The 26,490-nt window shown below is 37.1% G+C and overlaps 1 pseudogene; it reads left to right on the top strand.

Annotated features, from left to right (window-relative positions):
- The window catches only part of LOC143675856 (UV excision repair protein RAD23 homolog B pseudogene), a 104,463-nt pseudogene extending 84,650 nt beyond the window's left edge, over positions 1-19,813 (top strand).
- The last annotated feature ends 6,677 nt before the right edge of the window (positions 19,814-26,490 follow it).

The raw sequence follows: 26,490 nt of genomic DNA, 5'->3' as shown, positions 1-26,490 counted from the left end.
ACTCCAGTCAGAGTCTTTCCCTGGACTTTATGCATATATATGCCTGGAGAGAGAGACAGATCTCCATTTCCTCTGAGTTTGCTAAGCTGTGATTTAAGTATAGTATTGGTGGCAGCCCTTAACTTGTCCTACCGCATGAAGAGAATTTCTGCAGTAAGAGAGAGAAAGGAAAAAAGCATGCTAGAGAAACCAAGGTGGGAAGAGAAGTGGGTAGAAGAGATAGAAAAATATCTGACATCCTGTGAATTTCAGTTACCAATCCTACTCATAGACTCACCAATTTTTTGAGGTACTTTTGGGGGATGGGATGGGGTTTATTAAGATATTTTGAGTTGAGTTTCTACCACTTAACCTCATAACTGATCACACTAACAAATATTTCACATAAAATGGTTATTCCCAACCACAGACATTTCAATCCTCCTACTTACTTTCAGTCTTCCCAGTTTATGAAGATGCTCTACTAAGTTACTATGGGGGAAAAAAGGAGATATCATATAGGACCTCTTTGAGTTTTTTGGATCATCTACTAGCAGGTGGTAAAGCCTATCCCTATCCAAAACTATCCTTCCCATCATGTACATTCACAGGGGAAAAGTTACCTAACCTAATATTCACCCTTCTCATACACTCATTCATTTCTTCAATAAATTCAAATGAAGTACCTGTGACCATGTACCAGGCACTGGGTTTGGCTCTGGAGAGATAAGGAGTATTGAGACTCAACTCCTACTCTTATTAAAAGCAAGGCATAGTAGAGAACACTGACATAGAAATGAATAATTGATAAATATTTGTGCTGGTTTGAAAGGAAGTATGCCCCCTAATAAAAGCCATGTTTTGATATAAATCCCATTTCATAAAGGTAGAATAATCCCTATTCAATACTATATATTTGAAACTGTAATGAGATCATCTCCCTGGTTGATGTGATAGTCAAGAGTGTTTGTTAAACTGGATTGAGGGATGACATGTCTCCACCCATTTGGGTGGGTCTTGATTGGTTTATTGTAGTCCTATAAAAGAGGAAATATTTTGGAGAACGAGAGATTGAGAGAGAGAAACACTATGAAGCAGAGAGTCCACCAGCCAGCGACCTTTGGAGATGAAGAAGGAACATGCCTCCCAGGGAGCTTCATGAAACTGGAAGCCAGGAGATGAAGCTAGCAGATGACGCCGTGTATGCCATGTGCTCTTCCAGATGCGAGAGGAACCCTGACTGTGTTCATCATGTGCCTTCTCATTTGAGAGAGAAACACTGAACTTCATTGGCCTTCTTGAACCAAGGTATCTTTCCCTGGATGCCTTTGATTGGACATTTCTATAGACTTGTTTTAATTGGGACATTTTCTCAGCCTTAGAACTGTAAATCAGCAACTTATTAAATTTCCCCTTTTTAAAGCCATTCCATTTCTGGTATATTGCATTCCGGCAGCTAGCAAACTAGAACAATATTATATTACTTAAAGTGATAACGATATGCAAAGGGCATTTGAGGAGCAGAGAAGATAGTGCTCTAACCAATCATGTAAGGGAAGGGAAAAGGAGTGAGAGAGGGGTAGTATCTGGGAAGGCTTAATGGAAGAGAGCTATATTAAAGGTAGAAGTTAGAAGAAGTTAGGCAAATAGGGAGAAAGAATGTTCCAAGCAGAAAAACCCATCATAGAGGACACAGAGGCAAGTAACACAATTTTTGTACAGTGAACCAGACAGTCCTGAGCTGACAACAAAGTAGAGTCAGAGTGAGCCACGAATTGAAGTTCTTTAAGATTATCATAATGAGTATAATTGAGAGTCCATCATGTGAAGGGGAACCAGAGAAGGATTTTGAACAGAAAAAATACATGATCAAATTGTATTTAAAAAGAGCTCTATAGATGCTCTGTGAAGAAAGACTAACTAGGGGATAAGGGCAGAAATGGTGTGATGGTTCAGTTCATGCATCAGCTTGACCAGGCTATGGTGTCCAGTTCCTTGGTCAAGCAAGCACTGGCCTGACTGTTGCTGTGAGGACATTTCATGGACTTGAATCTTGAGTAAGTTGATTGCCTCTATGGCTGATTACATCGACAATCAATTGAGGAGAGTGCCTTCAACCATGAGAGAAGTCTCATCTAATCAGTCGAAGAGTTTTTAAAGGAGAAGTGATGATTTCAGCAGTCAGAAGAGAATTTCCACCTCTATTTCAGCCAGCCAGCTTTTTGGGGGGAATTCATTGAAAACCGTCATTAGAGTTCGAGTCTGCAGCCTGCTGTGAAATTTGGAGTTGCCCATCCCCACAGTTGCATGTGATAATTCTTAGACAAATTTCTAATATCTACGTATATCTCCTGTCAGTTCTATTTCCCTAGAGAACCCTGATTAATACAAAGGGAAATCAGTTTGAAGACTATTTCAGGAGTCCAGGGGATAGACAATGTAGCTTGGACAATGGTGGAAATGAAAAGAAATATTCTGAAGGTCGGGCTGACAAGATTTGTTAATGGATTAGAAGTGTGAAAGAGAGAAAACTAGAATGGTGCTAAATATTTGGCTGGAGCAACTGGGGAAATGGAAAGATGGTTTATTGGGATGGAAAACACTAGGAAATAAACAGTTTCTAGGTTAAAACAAAGACATTGGTTATGAACATATTATACTGGAGATGACCATTAGACATTCAAATATAGTTAAAATATAGGCAGTTTAATATGGAAGTCTTAAAAAATGAGTGGAATAGTCAAGACTGAAGATAAATATAAATAACATAAATAGTATTTCAAGATATGAGACTGAGACAATATCAGGGAGTGAGTATAAATAGAAAAGTGGTCTGAAGACTGAGTGGTAAGAGAATTAAATATTCAGATGTTGGAAAGGAGGATCCTGCAAAGGAGACAGAAGAAAGAGAATACATTTCCAGGAAGTGGGAGTACTGAAATGTTGCTGAGAACTTTATTTTCAAATTTGGGAGTGAATACTTTTTTCTAACAATTCTGTTTTATCACTATTCTGTATTCCCCTGTCCTCAGCCTTTGTTCTTTCCTCCTGTGTAATCCTGACACCCAACAACAGACTCTCTCCTAGCAACCAGGAAAGTAGCCCTTTTATTCTTAGCATCTCCTTCTGGAGATATGGTAACTAAATTATGTTTAATGTGTATCAGGGGGCATGGGTTAGCAGAGCAAGAGATAGCAGACGCAAAGAAAAACAGATTCAAAAAGTAATTATCTTGGACATAAAATTAGAAGTTGTTTAAATCAGGAGAAAACTTTGCAGTCTTTTATGTTTTTCTAATCTTCTTGCCTTTACAATTTACTGTGGCAGCATCACATACAGCATAGCGATTAACCCAATTTGGGAGCTTCAGTCCTTTCAACTTGAAAGTAATTCTGATTGATAGTATTAATATTATACTATTGCATAAGAAAAGCTATCAAATATTCATTTTTACAAATTTACAACACTTGTTTTCATTACATGATATGACAATTAAAATTGCCTAGTACAGTACTGGCAATTCTGGGAACAAATTCTAAGATTGATCTAAAGTTTTATTGGTTATATTTTGGAAGCAGAGACCAGGTCATCATGTCAGGTAAGGAAGTGGTTCTCAAAATATACTTCCCAAATCAGGATCATTTGGGAAATTGTTAGCAATATAAATGCTTTGACCCCAGTCCAGACCTATTGAATCAGGCACTCAAAGTGATGGTGGTGGGGCAGCAATTGCAAGCTCTCCAGGTGATGCTGACATACAGTTAAGTTTGACAAGCATGAACTTACAAGATGTGAAAGGTGGAGAAAATGAAAAAAGAGGAGAAAGATAAGGAGAAAGAGGATAGGAAGAGAAAGAGGGACAGAAGGAAAAGAGAAAGAAGAGAGTTGGAGCTTGAAAACGGAATGAGGAGACAAGGAGGAGAGTAAGTGAGAAAGAGATAGGAGAAGAAGAAAGAGAGGGCTGACAAGAGGGAAGAGTAGAAGAGACAAAATCACAGGTGTCCATTGATGATAACAAGCAAGTAGAGGTCTACCAGTCAGAAGTGGACAATATGGGGGTACATGGGTGGTTCAGTGGTAAAATTCTCACCTGCCATGTGGGAGACCCCAGTTCTATTCCCAGTCCATGCACTTCTCCCCACAAAAACCAAACAAGCAAAACAAACCAAAAACTTCACAAATGGTGCTGCAATAATGGATAATCACATGGAAAAATAATGAAATGTGACCCCGCCATACAGCATACAAAAAAAGAAATGGGTAATAATCACCTCACATTATTGTTGTAAGAATTAATTGAGAAAATTTAACACTTGTCCAAGTGCCCTGGCACCTAATATTGGTAATATCTGTGTAAAATTATTGGCCAGAAAATAGCCCAGTATTAAAATTAGCTCAACACAGCCACTTTAATAGTCCTCATTTTCCTCTATTATTAATTATTCAAATGTATTTCTTCCAAGGCAAACACCTCTTCTGAGTTCTAGTCCCCATTTAATTCACCTTTTAGATTACTTTAATTCTGCTTTCAATTTAGATCCCTCACTATCATTCCCTGAAATCTCCTTCACTGCCTCTAGTTAACTTCCAACTGAGAGAAAAGGGTGAAAATAACACCATTTGAGGAACAGTGAGGTGTTTAAGATACATCAATGTAACCCGATCTTGGAAAAAAATAATAGATCAGACTGATATTTGTTCAAACCAAGACAAGGACACTTTCAATTGAAAAGAGATACCCTAAAAGAAGCAGTGCCTAAGGTTCTTTAGTATCATTTGACTTCCTTTTGGAGACTTGAAGATTTCCTGGAGTTTTATTACTAACAGAAAGAACCTGAGAGACCAACTAATTCCAAAGATTCAGCTCTTCTTAGTTGTTCAATAAAAAAACATAAAATCCACCTAGGTAGGAAATTTAGAGATTAAAAAAGCAACTAATTAAACTTAATTGGGTCAGTCTGGGCAGTCTGATGACCCTCTTTGATTGGTCTCTGGAGAATATGCTCATCGATTCACCAAGTACAACTTGGCAAAGGAAAACCTGAAGGCAGGACAGGTGCTATATTTCTGTCTGGCTGGAGATGGAGTTTTCAGCAAAAAAATAAGAAACACAGGTTTAAAAAGGAAAGAATGTGCATGGGTGAAGTGCAATCAACTACAAACAAGTCATTCCAGATCTATCCTATTTTCTCACAGAGTAGAGCAAAGGGAGTTATTTTGATCATTCAGGCAACAGTCTTATAGAAGTCCCTGCATTTCTTTCCGTTGAATTAACCAAATATATTTTACCATTTTTTCTTTGCAAGTTCCTTCTTGACTGCAACCCAGAAGATGACCTGAGGAGAGCCATGTGGATGAATTGAACACATGGCAGAGAGTCAAGTTTGGGTGGGAGACACGAATCACAGGATACCTCAAATAACAACAGTAATTACTAGGACTGGAGGACAATCTTCTCCCACCAACACTTATAATTATGATAATCATTTATTTGATAATCCTTTATTCTGGAACCATTGACTTTAAATGCAGTTATTGTTGTTAATCTGATTGATTAATAATGGTTTAACTGCATCAAGGTAAAAAAAGGTGTTACATATACAAATGAACTTTGCACCTAAAAAGCCACTTATGAATTTAGAAGAACTTTAAGGATTAACTTAATTTACTTTAAGGATATATATATAGGTTCATGTTTCTCAAAATGGCCCATGGAGAACTTACATTAGAACCATGAGTTAAAAATACAGATTTCTAAGCTCCAACTCAGACTACTAAATTAGAATCTCTGTTAGTGAGTCCAGGAAGACTATTATTTTTTTAATGCTTTCCAGGTGAATTTTATTCACCATAAAATCTAAGTAATGAACTTCCAATATTTTGCTGACTGCGTCATAGTTAAGAATTAAATACCAGCTCCATCATACTATGTGACATTGGGCAGGCCATTTGACCTTTTATACCTTGTTTCTTTGTTTTTAAAGTGAGGATTTTATGAGTCTTATCCAAAATATTTTTGCTGAGATTAATATTTGGAAAATATTTAGTACAGTGTCTAGTTAAATAAATCTTGGGTCCAGGTGCTATTAATATTAACATAACCTAGATAAAAATACCAACTCAATAAGAAAAATGGTGTCTCAATGAAATTCATGTGATGGCCCTTTTGTATTACAATTTTTCAGTTCTTGTAACTGCTAAACATTTTTCATTAAAAGCTAATTGGCATGTTTCCTTGATCTTTCCTTATCTTTTTGTCTTTTGCTGTACTCCTAACACAAAGCAGTCATTCTCTTGAATGACTGAATGAACAAATGAATGAGTGAATGAATAAAAAGATAAAAGGACAAAACTTTTCCTTGGCACAAGGACAACACAAAGGTCTTACCTTTATTAATGCCACCCATGTGACTCAGATGCCATGACAGTAGGGTAGAAGGAAGTAGGGTTAGAACCTACAATCCCCCCCAATTACCCAACACACAGGCTAACAGCCCCAAGAGAAAAAAGAAACTCTCAGGCACAAACCAAAACTGTTAAAAATGTATTAAATTAGCTACATATATATTGTTCTCAATATATATGTAGCTAATTTAATACATTTTACCATATATATAGTTTCTCAGCATGCTGGCACATTTCATTAAGACAAGAATTTTAAAAAGGAAGATAATACAAAGGCTTCATTCAAATTACTAAACTGTCAACCACAGCTTTTATTCTGTCCCTACAGATTCACATGTTTTATCTCCATTAATTTAATTCGCAGAAAAGTGAAAGAAGATATAATCCCTCTTCACAGAGAAGGACATAAGGCTCAGTGAGATTAAGTAATCCATGTCATACTCTATACTCAGTCAGTAAATGGATGTTTCTGGCTACAAAGTCTTGCTCTTGATCACTGAACCAGAGTAGGAGATAACAGAGGAACTGCCAATCAACCAGCACAGGACTTGAGTCTGGGGACACAGCAGTGACATAGCTTTGTGGAGCTTTCCATTTAGCAGGGAAGATATATAAGGAATACATCCTGATTAATACTTTAAAGTGTTCTGGACAATAGGAGGTATAACGTGTTCTAGGAGCATATAACAGGAGACTAATTTTAGCCTCTCTGGGTCAGGGAAGGCTTCCTGGAGGAAAAGACATTTAACTAAGACATACAATAAGCAAGATCAGTAAAGTAAAGGGAGAGGGAGAGTATTAGTGATGGAGGAAGCAGTATGCATGAAAAACTTGAAGCAAGAATGAGTGAGGTATTAGAAGGAGAAAAATGATATCAAAGAAGGATGGAGCATCTAAAAGAAGGACTGAAAAGGTGCTCAGGGGCAAAATAATGGGAGGCCTTGTCATATAAGTAAGGCTTTGGAAACTCATCCTAAAGAGCAACAGAAATCCAGCAAATGAGTGGTATGAGCAGATTTCCATTTGTAAGGATCTCACAAATCAGAGATAGGGACAAATATATTAGAAGACTGACTAGATTAGGAGATGGCAGCGTCGCCTCAACATATTCTTTTGAGCATTAAATCCATGGCTTTTTAAATTCTATACTCTTGCCAAACCAATTCACCACAAATACAATATGTACAATAAATGCTTTGCAATTGTCATTAAACTATAGCTTCAAGCACCACCTCTTATCTTGATCTCAAGATGTACATCAACTGTTCCTCTCTTGGCTTATTGTCTGCAGCTGTGTAATAACAACACCCCAAGCACCCATTAGAAACAATTTTATTGGTAACTTCTGCTTACTCAGGAAGACCATCATCCATCAGCTTCTGAAAATAAAAACAAAATCCAGCCTCTGTTCTGTCATATACTTGAAATGCACTGAGTACCAGAACCATGTAGAAAGACAGCTATAACATTTTTTAAAAGTCAGTTCAGAGCCTCTGTGGTACATCAACAAGTCACTAGCTGCCTTTAATAACTTTTAGTTGTAGTCACTGCTGACTTTGGAGTGAAATTCATTGTGTGATCCTAAGAAATACATTAGCCTTGAATGTTCCTCACAGCTTCTAACATTTTCTTTTCTTTTAACTTTTCATGAAGTGATTAACTGAGGATTTAAAAATAGGTGTGTGAGTAAGCAACTAAACAGGTTATGTTCCTCTTTTGATCTGCTAGTGAAATAAAAAAAGGATATAAAGGCGATCCTGTAGTTCCCTTGCTTCTCCTGTTCTCCTCCTGTATCTCATGAATGCATCTTCCTCCTCAAACCTTCCCTTTTGCCGAGTCCTACTTCTTCACCCCTTCCTGGTTTCCAAGTTCCTCTTCTACTTTTGAAAGATTGAGTTTAGAGCTAAAAGGACATGCCTAACTCCTTGGAGGAAGAAGCCGCAGAATATCAAGTAGAAATGAAAAATGAATAATGTATGTTGTAATCTCCTGTTGGGGCTCCCATCCGGGCATACAGAACAAACACATAAAGGCTGGGGCACAACCTTGAGAAAAGCGAGTCTGCATCCTGCAGGTTTGGCTACGTCCAGCAAGCTCCTCTTCCTGAGCTGAGTTTTCAACCAATAACCCGCCACTGGTTATTGTGAAATTTAATAAGAACCTTGCATATTGGCATATATTAAATAGCCTTTTAAAAATTTCACATTATAGACATGTATGGCAGATGCACCCTCAAGTGACCTCTTAATGAGTATGATCTCTTCCCCCTGAGTATGATGTGTGGGGCAGCAATACTTGTGTACTTCTAAGCAACAGACTATGGCAAAGGTGACGGGATGTCCCTCCTTTGATTATGTTGCATGTTACAAGACTCTGGCTTAGGAGACTGGAAAGACAAATTCTCCTGCTGGCCTGAAAGTAAGGAGTCATGTTGTGAGAGGGCCTACGAGGAAATTCGTGTAACAAGGAAATGTGCGAGGCTTCTAGTAGCTGAGAGCAAGCACCACCGGCAGCCGCAGTAAAATAACAGCAAGGGAATCACAGTCCTACAGCTTTCAGATGAATTCTGACAACCTTCAGGATCTTGGAAGAAGAACCTTCCCAATTCAAGCCTCTAATGAGAATGCAGCTCAGCTGGCACCTAGAATATAGCCGTGTGATACCCTGATCAGAGACCTCAGCTAAGCTGTGATGACTCTTGACCCACGGAAACTTTGAGATAATAAAGATTATTTTTTTCTTTTCTTTCAATATTTTAGTATCTTCTTGCAAACAAGTAACTCAAAGTATGACATAGAACTGATTTGGGGTCCTTTATATGTGATCTGACCATGGTCTTTTGTAATTGTTACAATTTTCTTCTTATACAAATTGACACGTATAAAGAATGCACATTTTTTTATTTCAAGAGGGCATGTGTATTAGTTAGGGTTCTCTAGAGAAAGAGTCAAGAGGGAACACTCGCAAATATAAAATTTATAAAAGTGTCTCACCTGACCGTGGGAACACAGAGTCCAAAATTCACAGGGCAGGCTGTGAAGCCGATGACTCCGATGGAGGGTCTGGACGAACTCCACAGGAGAGGCTCACCAGCCAAAGCAGGAATAGAACCTGTCTCTTCTGAATCCTCCTTAAAAAGGATTCCTGTGATTAGATTAAGCATCACTCATTGCAGAAGACACTCCCCTTTGGCTGATTACAAATGGAATCAGCTGTGGATACAGCTGACATGCTCATGATCTAATGCTATGAAATGTCCTCATTGTAACAGACAGGCCAGCACTTGCCCAACCAGACAAACAGGTACCACAACTTAGCCAGGTTGACATATGAACCTGACCATGACAGCATGTAAGGACACTTCTGGAATAGCAACAAGAGTTCTGACTGTACTCTCACCAGCGAAGAAACCATAAATGGTGAAAAGTAATTTTTAAGACCCAACAGCATTTAAAACCTCTGGATATTTTTCTAAGGCATGACAACAAATGGAGAGAAATGTTTGTTCAAGAAAATCTAAATCTTGGTAAGTATAGTAAGAATCTATGGCATTTTGAGCCATTACTTGATCCCAATCCCCAGTTAAATGTGACTGAATCTCTACTTCACGAAGGTGCAGCCAAGAATATAGATATCCCTCTCCCCCCAACCTCCAAGTTTAGGGCTACAATGTTTTCCTTGGAGGTGCAGGCTGTTATTATTTCTCATACCACCAGTTCTGTGTTCCAGAAGATCCATTCCAGGCAAGAGCGGCAAAGAAGCCTGACTCTTCCACACTCCACTTAGCTGCCAATCAAAGAGTGAGGGCTCTACCCAGGTGCAGCAGGCCAAAATTACTGAGCCCTAATTGTCCTCTCCCCAGCTCTCTTGTAGAGTTGAGGTTCCATGCTGGAAAAAGCAAGCCAGGAAGACCTGATGCTACTGTCCTATATCAGGACTGCTCATAAAGGGGGTTATCACTTCTAGGGAAGCAAGTCATTGTCCTTGCCCTAAGAGTATAGTGCAAAGGTTTTGGTGGAAAGCAATTGAGAGAAGGCTGTAAACTCCATGAAAAAAATAAGCTAAATCATAGACCAGGTATAAGTTTAACAGTGAGAAAGGGGAGAGAGACAGCTAAAAAGAGCTTCCTGGGGTTAGAACAAACCTCAAAGTCTGGCTTCAAAGACCATTCCTGCAAAGAAGTCAAATTTAACTGATAAACTGGGGAGCAATTTATGCACCAGGACATTGTTGAAAATAATAGCGCAATCAGCTGGCAATTAGTAGAGGCTAAGAGCTGGGTGTGAGATCATTGATGGAGACAGTTTAACAGAGATATCAGGGGGAAAAGTTTCAGAGAGACTTGATCAAATGAATGTCATCCCAAGGTGACTATACATATGCCTGAGGCTGTGCCCTCTAAAAATGACATCAGAGGCTGCACTCTGTGGGGGAAATAGATGCCACTGAAATAGTTCAACCAAGTCACTAGACAAATAAGCAAGCAATTATCAACAACAATAGTAGGTCCTGGTTGGGTGGATGCATGAAGATCCACAGTTGCTACACTATATTTATTACCTAAAATATTCAATTCTCAATGAAAGACATACAAATATATAGGAAAGCATGACCCATAAACAGGGAAAAATGCAGGTAACATAAACTACCATTGAGATGTTAATTTAGCAAACAAAGCCTTCAAAGTAGCTATTATAAATATGTTCTAAGATCTAAAGGATACCATGTTTAAGATGTAAAGGAAGATAAAGAGACAAAATATCATCAAATAGAGACGTCAATTAAAAAACAGCAATTACAAAAATGAAGAAAATGATATTCTAGAGTTATAAAGTGCAATAACTAATAGGAAAATTCATTAGAGAAGCACAATAATAGATTTGAGCTGGCAGAAAAAAGAATTAGTGAACTTGAATATAGATTGATAGATAGCATGTGACCTGAATGACAGTGGGGAAAAAAGAATGAAGACAAATGAACAGAACTTCAGCAAAATGTGGAACACACTAAGTACACCAACATATACACAAATAGGAATACAAGAAGGAGAGAGAGAAAGGAGCAAAAAAATTTATATTCAAAGAAGTAATGGCTGCAACTTCTCAAGTTTGATGAGATATTTTAATCTACTGTGCTGAGTCGAAAACAGTTCCCCATAAATGTCCACAAACTAATACCCAGAATCTGTGACTGTCACCTTATGCGGCAATAAAAGGACATTTGCAGATACGATTAAGTTAAGGGTTTTGAGATGGAGAGTTTATCCTGGATGGCATGGGTGGGGCTGTTGTATTCACAATGATCTTTTGAAGACAAAGAAGCCACAGCCAAGGAATAGAGGTAGTTATTGAACTGAAAAAAGGAAAGAAATGGATTCTCCTTCAGAGCCACAAGGAGGAGCCAACCTGTCAATACCTTTACTTCAACCCAGTGAAATTGACTTCAGATTTCAGACTTCCAGAACTATTCAAGAACATAAATAAAATGTGGCTTATTTTTAAGCCACTACATTTGATAATTTTTTATAAGAGCAATAGGAAAATAATACATCTACACGTCCAAGAGGCTAAACAAATTTCAAACAGTTTAAACCCAAAGTGATCCACATAGACATATGAGGATAAAAATGTTGAAAGACAAAAAGAGAAAGAAAATCTTGAGAGCAGCATGAAAAAATAACTCATCACTTACATGAAAACTATGATAGGATTAATAGCTAACTTCTCTTCAGGAGCAATAGAGACCAGAGAGCCATGGGATAACAAATACAAAGTACTAACAGTAAAGAAAAATAAACAGACATTAGAGATGGAAAAAAAAAAAAAAACCCAACAACCAGAGGATTCATTACTACACTACTAGCAGACTCACCTTAGAAGACACACTAAAGGAAATTCTTCAGACTGAGAGCAAGTTCCTCCAGACATTAATATGAATTCTTACAATAGGCAAAGAATGTGAGTAAAGGTAATTATGTAGATAATATTGAAAGTCAATATAATTGCATATTTCATCCTCTCTCTTCTCTTAACTGATTTTAAAAGTTATTATATAAAATGGTATATGTTTGATTGTATTATTGTATTGTACCATATAGAAATGCAATCTATTTGATAATAACAGCACAAAGGATGTTCAGAAATTGCAATCTTCATGCACTGATGGTGTAAATATAAAATGTAGCCACTGTGGAAATTATTTTGCAACTTCCTCAATGCTTGGTTAACATATAACATATGTAATCTCTTCTTAATTATACCCAAGAAAATGAAAATATATCTCCACACAAAACTTGTATGTTTATAAATACAAATATTGGCCCATATTGTAACATGAATGAACCTTGAAAACATTATGCTCAATAAAAGAAGCCAGTCACAAAAGACCACATATTATCCATAGAGAAAATGTGGATAAGTGGTAGCCTAAGACAAGGACAATTGAGTGGAAATGATGAGTTAATGCCAATGATTATAGAGGTTTTTTGTTCTTTTTTTTTTAATTTACAAAGAAGAAACTATTGTTAAATTAATTATAGTGATGCAAAATTCTGAATATATTTAAAGCAATTTAATTGTAACTTTGAATTGTATATAATTCACATTGTATATAATTCACTATTTTTTAAAATTTTTTTAAAAATAGGCAACGGGCATATTGGACCAATATGGTTGAATAAGTCAATCCAAAGTATTATTCTCCCATAGAATCTTTAACAACTAGAAAAACAGACATGAGTAATTTTCTTCAGAATCCCAGAAAACAATTAAAAAACTGGAGTGACTGAATGAGGGCCTAATCAAGAAAGCACAGCTTTCAAAACATTAGGAGGAGCTCATGGTACCTGTGGTTTGAAACTTTTATGTACCCCAGAAAAGCCATGTTCTTTAAATTCAATCTTGTGGGGGCAGACCTATCGTTTTGGCGAGACCTTTTGATTGGGTGTTTCCACAGAGATGTGACCCCACCCATTCAAGGTAGGTAATCTGTTTACTGGAGTCCTTTAAGAAAGAGACATTTTGGAGAGAACACAAATATTTGGAGATGCAGAAGGAAAATGCCCCAGGAGATATCAGAAACTGAAAGAGCCATTTGAAACCAGAAGCCAGGAGAGAAGGATAGAAGATATGACCATGTGCCTTCCCTCGTGACACAGGAAACTGGATGCCAGCTGCCTTTTCTCTGAGAAGGTATCCTATTCTCGGTACCTTAATTTGGTCATTTTCATGGTCTTAGAACTGTAATTTGTAACTTAATAAATCCTCTTTATAAAAGCCAATCCATTTCTAGTGCATTGTATTCTGGTAGCTTTAGCAAACCAAAACAGTAGCCTTCCTGGCCCCTCCTCCACCCACTTTCTGGTGTGCTGTGGAGCCAGCCTATGCTCCCACTGTGAGTCCCTGTGGAGGGAGAAGAGTAACACCTCTGGGCTACCGGGGTATGTCAGTGCCAGTATATTGGGTGCCATTCTGAAAAACTGAATCAGGAAACTTGTTACAGGCTCCCCCTCATAGAACTTGCACTGCTGGCAGAAGTAGCTTCCAGACATGCAACCAGTGAAAGAAATCAAGTCAAAGTGGAAGTGGTGTGGGACTACCTGCTTGAATTTATATGCTAGAGTCCCTGCGAGGGGAAGAAAATCTATGTCATTGGGAATAGAGAGAACATTTGAATTCCTACAAATGGGGCAAGCCCAGGATAAGATGGAAAGCCTCTGAAAAGATGGAGAGGACCCTGTACTTTACAGTCACCTTAGGCTGATATTCATGATAAGAACACTAAACTCGGAAGGAGGGGACCAGCCAATGCAGAGCCAACTTGCAGGGAATGTGAAAGATGTTTATTTGTGTTGGTTAGTTTCCTTGTGTTAGGTTGTGGTGCTCAAGGAAATAAAAAAATCATTCATGAAGACCAAACTGAAGATATGCCAGAAAAAAACTTAAAAAAAAAAAAAGAAAAAAAGAACCTTAATTAAATAAAGGAAAACACAGAGAAAGAACTACTAAAGGAGATCAGGGAAACTATGAATCAACATAAGAGAATCTCAATAAAGAGAAATTTTTAGAAGAAATCAAACAAATACAGGATTAAAGACTATAATAACTGAAATGACAAATTCCCTTGAGGCTTTCAACAGAAGATTGGAGCTGAAAAGAGAGAGAATAAGTGAACTCAAAAATAAAACAATTGAAATGATTCAGGCTGAAGAACAGAAAAAAAAAGAATTTTAAAAAGTGAACAAACTAAAGAGACTTGTGAGACACCATCAAGCCTGTCAATATACACATTATGGGAGTCGCCGAAGGAGAGGAAAGAGAGAGGCAGAAGGAATACTCAAATAAATAACAGCAGAAGACTTCCCAAATTTATGCACCTGAATATGCACACTCAAGTAGCCCAATGAAACCCTAATAGGATAAACACAAAGACAACTACAACCATACACATGGTACTCTAACTGTCAAATGTCAAGGACAAGGAGACAGTTTTGAAAACAATCATTTCTGAAAATATCTTATTTTTGGTGTCAGAAAAAGGTAACATGTTATGTGCAAGGGAATCCAAATTACATTAAGTGCCAAGTTCTCATCAGAAACCATGGAGGCAAGAAAGCAGTGGGATGAAATATTCTAAATGATGAAAGAAAAGAAATGGCAACCAAGAACTTTGTATCTGCTGAGACTACCTTTCAAAAGTAAGAGAGAAATTAAGACATTTTCAGTTAAATGAAAGCTGAGGGAGCTCACTGCCTCTAGACCTGCCCTACAAGCAAGGCTAAAAGGAGTTCTACAGACTGAAGGGGAAGACAATGTAAAGTGCATCATAGTGGCATAGAGAAATAAAGACCTCTGATAAAGGTAACCATATGGATAATTACAAATACCAGTACTATTGTTTTCAATGTTTTGTATATAACATCACTTTTTGTTTCTTACAGGTTCTATAATGCAAATGCATAAAAAGTAATTCTAAATCCATGCTTTTGGACACATAATATATAATGTAATTTACAAGTACAACAAAAAGGTGGGGGGATGGAGAAGTATAAGAACAGTGTATATGTATGCTATTGAAGGTAGGCTGGTATCAAATAAAATGTAATTGCTATAGATTTAGGATGTTAAATTTTAGCCACATGTTAGCCTTAAAGAAAATATATGAAGAACATAAACAAAAAGAAATGAGAAAGGATACTAAATAGTACAACCCAAGAAAATCAAATAAATATGAAAATAGGCAATGACAGAATTGAGGGTAAAAAAAAAAAGTATAAGACTTACAAAATAGCAGAAGAAATTCCTGTATTATCAGTACTTACCTTACATGTAAATAGATTAAACTCTCCAGTCAAAATACAGGGATTGGCAGAATGGATAAGATACCGATGTAAATATATGCCATATACAAAACACTCAACTTAAATTAAAAGACACAAGGTGCTTGAAAGTGAAAGTGAAAGGATAGAAAAATATATCATGGAAATTATAAACAAAAGAGAGTTGGGGCTGCTGTACTAATATAAGATAAAATAACCTTTAACTCAAAAATAGTTAACAAGGGTCAAAGAGGTCACTATATACTGATAAAGAGTTCAACTCAACAAAAAGGCATAACAATCATAAATATATAGGCACCTAATAGCAGAGCACACAAAAGATATAGAGCAAATGTTGATAGATTTAAAGGGAGAAATAGGCAATTCTACGTTAATAGTAGGAGACCAACTCACAACTTTCAGTAATAGGTGGAACAATTAGGAGATCAAGAAGGAAAGAGAAGACTTGAATGATACTATAAACCAACTAGATCCAACAGACATATTAGAACACTTCCCCTAACAGCAGCAGAATAAGCAATCTTCTCTACTGCATGTAGATCACTGTCCAGAATAGATCATATGTTAGGTCATAAAACAACACTCAATAAATTCAAAACTATGGAAAACATACAATGTGCATCTTCTCCAACCTTAATTGAAGTTAGAAATTAATTACAGAGGGAGAACTGGAAAATTAAAAAATATGTTGAAATTAAACAAGGCATTCTTAAAAAAACAACAGTTAAAGAAGGAATCACAAGGGAAACTAGGAAATATCTTGAGGCAAATGAAAATGAAAAAACAACAGTAAAATGGTGTGCAGCAAAGGAAATGCTAAGAGAGAAATTTATAGCTCTAAGTGTATACATTAAAATGATGCAAGATCTCAGATCTGAGACCTAACTTCACAACTGGAGGATAAGAAATGAAAAGAACAAACCAAACCCAATTGATCAGAAAGACAGAAATCGCAGTGATTAGAGTGGAGATAAATGAAACAGAAATAAAAAACAATAAAGAATCAACAAAACCAAAAGATGGTTCTTTGAAAAGATCAATAAAATCAACAAACCTTTAGCTAGATTAACAAAGAAAAAAGGAGAAAATGCAAATGACTAAAATCTTAAATGAAATCTTAAAATCTTAAATGGAAAAAGAGAAAATGCAAATGACTAAAATCTTAAATGAAATCTTAAAATCTTAAATGGAAAAAGAGAAAATGCAAATTACTAAATCTTAAATAATTATCTACCCCAAGGAAACAAAAAGGATTATAAGAGGATACTATAAACAATTATATGCCAACAAATTAAATAACCTTCCTGAAATGGACAAATTCTTAGAAACACAACAGCCTACATGACTTAAGAAGAAATAGAAGATCTCAACAAGTAAAAAAGATTGAATCAGTAATTTTAAAAAAAAAATCTCCCAATAAAAGAAAATCCCAGGGCTGGGTGGCCTCACTGATGAATTTTACTAAACATTACAAGAATTAACATCAATCTTACTCAAACCCTTCCAATAAAATTGCATTCTAATGCATTTTATGAGGCCAACATCATCCTAACACCAAAGTCTCATAAAGATACCCCTAGAAAATAAAATTAGAGACTAATGTCTCTTATGAATATAAACACAAAATTTCTCAACAAAATATTGGCAAAATCAACTTCAACAGCACATTAAAAGAATTACACCATGATCAATTTGCATTTATACTAGGTATACAAGGGTGGTTCAACATAAAAATATCAATTAATGTAATATACCACCTTAACCAATCAAAGGAGAAGAACCACATGATCTTCTCAATTGACGCAGAAGATACATTGGACAAAATCCAGCACTTCTTATTTGAAAAATACAGTTAGGAAACTAAGAACAGAAGGAAACTTCCTCAGCGTGATAAACACACATGAAAAAACAGCTAAGTCATGTTCAATAGTGAAAGCCTGAAAGCTTTCTCTCTAAGATTAGGAGCAAGGCATGGATGGCCACTGTCACTTGTTATTCAACATTGTACTGGAAGTTCTAGCCAGAGCAATTAGGTAATAAAATGAAACAAAGAGCATCCAAATTGGAAAGGAACATGTAAAACTTTCCTTCTTGCAGTCAACACTATTGTAGACGTTGACAATCCTGAAAAATCCATAACAAAATTGCTAAATCTAATAAACAAATTCAGCAAAATGACAAGGTTCAAGAATCAACACACAAAAATCAGTAGCAATAATTATGCTACCAGTAATGAACTGTGAAGAAGAAATCAAGAAAAAAAATCCATTTACAATAGCAACTAAAAGAGTCAAGTATCTAAGAATAAGTTTGACCAAGGATGCAAACACATAAAACTACAAAACATCGCTAAAAGAAGTGAAACATTGCTAAATATATGTAAGGACATTGCGTTCATATATTGGAAGAATATTGTTAAGATCTCAATTCAACACACGCTTAACCAAAATCCCAACAGCCTTCTTTGCACGTAGAAAAACCAAACATCACAGTTACATGGGAGGATAAGAAGCTTCCAATAGCCCAATGCATCTTGAAAAAGAATGGAGGAGGACTCACAGGTCCTGATTTTAAAACTTACTGCAGACGATGACAGCAGCGACCATCCTGTGGTGAGCTGGGGGCTCTCTGGTCGACCATCCCCGCCCCTCGCGCCTCCTGCAGGGCCAGTGCCAGGCGCTGGGAGCTTGAGGAAGCGTGGCGACCCCAACTCGCATGGCATGTTTCAGTCAGCGAGACAGTGGCCCTGGGCCAGCGTGAAGGAAAGGTCACTCTGCTGGGAGAACGTGATGAGCACGGCCCCACACCGCTTTCCTCCCGAGCAGCAAAGGAAAGAGAAGACCCCGGGCCTGGCCAGGCCATCGACTCTGCCCAGTGGCCAGGACCCAGGCCCAGCAGCAGAGCAGCACGGCGGGACCACGCAGGTCAGCAAACCTTCAAGATCCAGGTACACTCAGAGGAGCCGGTGAAAGCACTGAAAAGAGCTTGAATCTGAAAATGGGAAAGATGCCTTTTGGGTAGCAGGCCAAAAATTAATTTATGCAGACACAATCCGTAATGATGATACTCTGCTCAAGGAATATAAAACTGATGAGAAAAACTTTGTGGTGATTTTAACTAAGCCAAAAGCAGTAACAATACCAGCAATAGTTACAACTCAGCAATCAAATCCTGCCACCACTGCTGCAGCTTCTTCCTCCACAGCAGCAGCCCTGGCCTGCTCCCAGATTTGGCTCCCACCTCCACACATACATCATCACTCCAGTGTCAATCACAGCATCTACTGAACCTGCACCTACTGTGCAACTAAACATGAGAACCGTGCAGAAAGCCAGCAGAGACAACAGTGGCTACCAGCCCAACGTCAACTGACAGCACATCAGGAGATTCTGCTTGGCCAAACCTTTCTGAAGATGCAATAAGGGCACTTGAGACAGGTAAGTCTACAAGAATATGGCAGCTGAGATCATGTTCATGGGCTACAAACATAGCAAGTAATTACAGCCTTGATAGCCAGCTTCAGCAACCCTGACAGAGCAGTGGAGTACCTTTTGATGAGAATTTCTGGAGATAAAGTCAGGCTGTGGTGGACCTCCTCAAGCAGCTAGTCGTGGGGCTTCTCAGACTTCAGCAATTCAGCTGCAGCAACTATAACTGCACTAACTACAAGTTCTGGAAGACATCCGCTTGCATGTTTACAAAATCAGCCTCAGTTCCAACAGACGAGACAAATCATTCAACAGACTCCTTCCCAGCTTCCAGCATTGCAGCAACAGATAGGTTGAGAGAATCCCCAGTCATTGCAGCAAATTAGTCAATACCAGGAGAATTTTATTCAGATGTAAGATGAACTGGTGTTCAAGAAGCTGGTGGTCAAGGAGGAAGGAGGGAAGGTGGAAGTAGAGGAATTACAGAGGCTGGAAGTGGTCATATGAATGGCATTCAAGTGACACTTTAGGAAAAAGAAGCTACAGAAAGGTTAAAGGCATTAGGATTTCCTAAAAGACATGGATTCAAGCATATTTTGCTAGAGAGAAGAATGAGAATTTGGCTGCCAGTTTTCTTCTACAGCAGAACATTGATGAAGATTAAAAGGAACTTTTTTTATCTCACACTTCACACCAGTGCACTACACTTAATTAGCTCACTGGATTGTCCAGGATGATTTGGGCTCATGTCCACAATGCTTGGTATAAGGTAGTAGATTGCTGGAGGTAGGGAGGGAGGGATCTAAGACATAGGCAGGGATAAAAATACAGTGCATGTGTACATATTAGCAGATGCTGCAGGTCCACACAGTCTGTAAAATAGTCAGCCAAAAAGCAGCTTTTGCAGGTCTTTATTTCTTCTAAAAATAGTAACTTTTTCTAGGTTTCACTCTTTTTACTGTACTAAATTCAGAAATTTAGTGTAATGCTCTACTTTATAATTCTTTGACTTAACATTGGTTTCAGGAAAAATCTTTGCTACCTTGAATCTACGGTCTCTATTTCATGGCAACACTGAATAATGGCTTTTTGAAATTGGGAAAATATTTGGAGTAACTAAAACAGAAATGCCAAATTGTAGATGGTTATTGTTGTTGCTTGAAATAAGTATAAAATTAATGTGTAAGGAAGCCCTTTCTTTTATGTTAAATACTTGGGGGAGAAGGGGTACCTTTTCTTAAAATGAAAATAATTACTATTTAAAAATTATTGATAACTGAATGTGATAAGACCTCCTAACATGATTTGAGAAGTGTAAGGTGTCTCAAATAGAGGCAGTTATTTCCTGTTTACATTTTTTGTTTGTTTTTGGAGGAAAAAAATGTAGGTGTATAATTAGTTTACTTCATTGTTATATTGCAGTAAAAAAATTCTTTTAAACTTATTGTAAAGTTACAGTAATCAAAACAGCATAGTACTGTCACAAAAGCAGACAGAGACCAATGGAAGTGAATTGACAGTTCAGAAATAAATCCTCACATCTATGGCCAATTTATTTTTACAAGGTTCTCAACTCCACTCAATGGGCGAAAGAGTAATCTTTTCTACAAATGGTGCTGGGAAAACTGAATATCCCTATTCCAGAGAAGAAAGGTGGATGCCTACCTCAGACCATATATAAAAATCTCAAAATGGATCAAAGACCTCAAAATAAGTACAAAAATTATAAAGCTACCTAGAGAAAACATCAAGTATCTTCAGGACCTTGTGGTAGGCAATGTTTTCTTTTATTTTACACCAGAAACATGAGCAAGAAAACTAAAAATAGATAAATGGGACTTCATCAAAATTTAAAAGTTTTCTCCATCAGCAAACTTCATAATGAAAATAAAAAGACAACCTATTCAATGGCAGAAAAATTTAGAAATCACAAATCCAAGAAGGGTTAAATGTCCATAATTTATAAAGAATCCTTGCAACTCAATAACAGAAAGATAAAAAATTTAAAGATGGGCAAAGGACTTAAGTATACATTTCTCCAAAGAAGATACACAAATGGCAAATTAGACATGAAAATATGGTCAACAGCATTTACCATCAGGAAAATGCAAATTAAAACCCTAATGAGAAAACTTTCACACTCAGAATGATTTCTATTAAAAAAAAAAGTACTGGAAAGGATGTGGAAAATAGTGATACTTGGTCATTGTTAGTGAGAATGCAAAATAGTGCAGCTGTTGTGGAAAACAATTTGGCAGTTCCTCAGAAAGTAAAGTATAGAATTGCCATATGACCTGGCATTCCCACTTCTAAGTATATCCCTAAAAAAATTTAAAGTAGGGACTTGAAAAAATATTTGCACACCAATGTTGATGGTAGCATTATGCACAATTGCCAAAAGATGGAAGCAACGCAAGTGTCCATCAACCAATGAACAGATAAACAAAATGTGGTATATACATATAATGCAATATTATTCAGCCATAAAAAAGAATGAAGTGCCAATGCTTTTGATAGCATGGATGAACCCTGAAGGCATCATGTTGAATGAAATGTGAGACACAAAATGGACAAATAGTGTATGATCTCACTGATATGAAATAATTAAAATGAGCACCTTCATAGAGGTGTAAAATAGAATACAAATTTCCAGGAGCCAGGGTGGGTGTACAGAATGGAATTTAGGCTTACATGGTATGGAGTTTCTGTTTGGGATGATGGAAAAGTTTTTGGTAATGGATGCTAGTGATGGTTGCACAACATTGTAAATGTAACTTGCACCCCAGAATTCTATAATTGAATGTAGATAAAAAGGGAAATTTTAGGTGGTTCATATGTTATTAGAATGAGCATTTTTTAAAAAAATGCAATACTGTATAAAAACTTGAAAGCCACATCCAAACATCTCCCTCAAGACTTGCCCATAATGACAGGTTGGATCAGAAGCGTGCTCCAGCAGCAGCCTCACATTGCTCCCAGAACTTGCCCACCTCTGCTCCTTTCCCCGCCCCTACCACCTAAGACCTAGTGTTGGACCTGTGTCAGAAGTTCAGATACCCATGTCCACTTCAGAGTGAATTACTCATTCGGGACCTTGGGTCTTTTTCTGCCAGCTGATCTCAATGAGGGTCGTCATAGTCTTTGAGAGATTTTCTACTACTGTAGACCTCAATTGGAAAAGGGTCAGAATTCCCTTTCTCCCAAAAGGGTCCTCCCTGGGCTCCTGTACAACCCCACTCCCATCCTAGCTCCATCCCACTGCCCCTCCCATTCTGGTTCCAGTCGTTTTGCATATCATAGAGTTAAGATTTAAAGAAAGGTAGGAGAAATAATTAAGCCCTTCCTTCAGAAGAAAGTTTTCTATCTACATAACTAAAGGTAGGTACTATGTAGGAAATTCTTTCTACAAAAGATCACTTATCTCAAGGTGACCTTAAAAATCAAAGTTTAAATAATTTTTTAAGCCAACTTCTTCCACGAAAACAATTTTAAAATAAAATTTCAAACCTCCTTTCACCTGTCACTCTGCTGCTAAATTAGGGCAGACATTGCCTAGGAATATGCCACAAGACCTTCATAAATCCCCTCCAAAGAACAATCTCAGAAGCCCCTTCATATCCCAAAGGAGAATTACTTCAAAGTTAATGAAAAGAACCAGAAATTTGTACCATGAAGCAGATTCCGTCCTACACACCATTTTCAATGTATGTTCATTTAAAACATGTGTTTCAACCAAGGAAAGTATTTGTCACTGTCTTTTATGGTTGCGTACAAGAAAACAAAGTGATGAATATCACTTCCGCAAATGGCAAGGGTCTGCTCTCTATATACATATAGACACATAAGCAAAAACAACTACAAAAAGCTCCCTGGGTAATCTGTTAGCAAACGCTTCAAACAATTTTAAATTGCATTCATTTAAATTCATTTTAAATTACATACTCAGGAAAGGCAAATTAAGGGAAGATCATAACAGAGAAGGAGTCTGAAGCAAGTTTATACTCTAAAGGATTGAAATCATGCAGAATGTTGGGAATTCAATCATGTATCCTACAAACCATGTTCAAGCCTTAATCCAGCTTGCTGTGGGTGTGGACCCATTTGTAAGTAGTATCTTTGAATATGTCAAGGTGAATCAGGGGATGGACTCAATTTGTGAATAGGATCTTCCAAGATCTTATTCAAGGGGGGCCAAGCTGATGAGGGTGAGCCTTAACCCATATGACTGGAGACCTTTTTAAGAGAGGAAATGTGGATGGCATCAGAAAAGTCAGAAGTCAGAGAGAGTTACAGGAGAAGAGCAGGGACCTCTCCGTGTGATGGAGGACTGCCACCTCCAGACCTCCAGAATCCTGCCAGCGTGAGGGTGGGCTTGCCTTGTGGACATCTTGATTTTGGATTTCTAGCCTCCAACTGTGAACCAGTGAATTCTTATTGTTGATAAATAAGTAAATAAAAGCATTTGGTTGTAAGGGAAAAAAAATAGGCAGTGCCCCCGATTCTGGCAATGCATTCCTAAGTGGACTAAATATTGCCTTTTGTCTATTTGGGTTTTATCTAAACTTTTGTTTTCCCCAGAATTTTTAGAGCATCCCTTATTTGCATTGTGGAGAGAGAGGAGAGTTTTTAATTACCTGGCCTCTTTGTAGATATTTCTTTTCCAATGATACAGTATGTGTTACTACAGATGAAGATGTTGAATATTGCTAAGTAATATGGGGTTTGACTTGCCAAAATTCTGAGGATTAGAAAATAGGACCGATATTGTCCTATTCTGTCCAAATCAGTGATTTACTTAATTCATCATTAGTGATTCTATTGAGACATTGAAAATGCCTCTACACTGTGTTTTTAGTTTAGGAAAGGAAGCTTTGCCTTTAAAATTAGGCTTATTCACATTCAAACACACTGGACCAGCAATACAGACTCACTGCACCATATCTGGGCTTTGTAACTAGGAAGGATTTGATCATTTACATTTATAGAAAAGAAACTGAAATATTTCTTTAGGTATTGAAATATAAGTTCTTATTAAAGAAAGCAAATATAAATAATATTAACCAATAAGACAATTACTTTATACAAAAATTTCTTTATGAAATAAAGATCTAGATGTATTTCTTAATAATTACTTTAAAGGTAAAAAAGACCTGGATATTTTACCTGTCATACACATCATGAATCAGTTTATGGTTGAAGAACATTCTTTCCAGAAGTTTGTTTTCATCCATCTGCTCTCCTAAGCAGTGGAAGTTCTGAAAATCTTTTAACTTCCCTCGGTCACAGTCGTCAACTGTCTTTCAGAATGTCCATGTGGTAGTTAGATTCAGTCGTCAACTTGGCCTGGTGAACTACCTAGTTTTGTTGCTGCAGACGTGAACCTCATCTGTTGCTGATTACATCTGCAATCAGCTAGGAGGCGGGCCTGCTGCAATGAATGACGTTTGACTTAATTGGCTGGTGCTTAAATGAGAGAGCGCAATGTAGCACCACCTAAGCAGCTCGGCATTCCTCATCTCAGCACTCACAGCTCAGCCCAGGCATTTGGAGATGTAGAAAGAAGTCACCCCGGGGAAAGTTGTTGGAACCCAGAGGCCTGGAGAAAAGGCCAGTAAAGATCACCCTGTGCCTTCCTACGTAAGAAAGAACCTCAGTGGAAAGTTAGTTGCCTTTCCTCTGAAGAACTAACAAAATAAATCCCCTTTTATTAAAAGCCAATCTGTCTCTGGTGTGTTGCATTCTGGCTGCTAGCAAACTAGAACAGTCCATCTTAATTAGGAGGAAAAATAGTTGCTTTTGTAATCCACTTGTGTTTAGAACTTCTATCTCCTTCTCTGCATGCAGTAGTAGGGTAAGAGAAATCTCTATGCCTTACCTCACATCTTCAACTTGGTCACAGGTACCCAGTGAGCCTGCTTTCTTTCACATGTAGCAATGCTGACTTTGCTTTTATTCCTTAACTTTTTTCTCTCCTCTTTCCCGAAGTTGTTTGATTCCTTATCTGTAACTAGATATAACCTATTTGATATATGACCTTGTGTTTTGAAAATAACCTAAGATAGCTCCCATAAAACATTGTAGAAACTTTACTAATGCATCAAAATTCTCTAAATAGAGCATAATATTGTGAGAACAATTTAAACAAGACTTTTAATTAGAAGTAGTGCTTGACAAGTACAGCAGAAATGCTGATCCTTATCAGGCATGATACTTGCAATGAGCTGACCACATTCAATTCAGGAAACAGGCCCTCTCTTAGCTGGTGGCAGTAGCTTCAAATTAATAGCAAAGATGGATCATTAAATTCTAATAATTAGTGGAGTAAAATTGAGGAATCTCTTATCAAACTTGGAGTAAAATTGAAGAATCTCTTTACTTTGGGACATATCACATCAATTTATTTTCCATTTCTCAATAACAATCTATGTTCTCAACATAGTCATTCCAAGATTATAGCTCACACAATTAATACATATTTACGGGATGCCAAAATTGTGTGAGTTATTATGATGGACTTTATGGAAGACATAAGGATAGATGAAGTCTCTTGTCACCAAGTTATTCAAATATTGGTTGGATAATTGGGAACTAAATAAAATATTTTTTAAAAAGATGTAAAATAGAATAAGTATGTCAAATAAGTGGTTTGATTCTCTTTTAAGAATAGCCATTATATTTCTCTTGAGACCGTCACACACTGGAATCACATTGGCTGCCCAAAGCCTTCATTGCACTTAGTGGTAGAAATAAGAATATTCTTATTTCCTTCTAAAATGAAAACTACAAAATAGCCTGATTTCTAGTTACAGAGGGCATTTTCATTTTGATTTGAAACTATGAAAGATTGGTTTTTAAATTATTCATGGAAATATTTCTTAGAGCATTTTTACAACTAATTATTACTTTCCATATTAGGATGTAATTTTTATTAGTGAATATTCTATTGACCATGGTATAGAAACATTTTAAAAAGTTTAATCCACTAACACAACTTTTTGGGTTTACTAAGGCTGCCAGAATGCAATATATCACAAATAGATTGGCTTTTTCAAAGAGGATTTATTTATTAAGTTACAAATTACAATTCTAAGACCATGAAAAATGTCCCAGTTAAGGCACCAACAAGACGATATCTTCTCTCAAGATAGGCCGATGGGGTTGGTCCGATGGTTGTGGGTTATTGTTAATCTGTTTAGCATTATCTCCCCCCACAACCACGCTTGACTAACTGTAAAAAAAAAAAAAAAAAAAAAAGATACGCCCATGGCATCCAGGGTTTTTCTGTCCTTCTCTCCTGGCTTCTGGCTTCAAATGGCTCTCTCAGCTCCTGTTTCCAATGGT

Source organism: Tamandua tetradactyla, chromosome 3 (assembly GCF_023851605.1).
Source record: "Tamandua tetradactyla isolate mTamTet1 chromosome 3, mTamTet1.pri, whole genome shotgun sequence".
In the NCBI taxonomy this organism is placed as follows: Eukaryota; Metazoa; Chordata; class Mammalia; order Pilosa; family Myrmecophagidae; genus Tamandua; species Tamandua tetradactyla.
The sequence above is the reverse complement of the archived record's forward strand: the minus strand, read 5'-3'. Positions and strand labels throughout refer to the sequence as shown.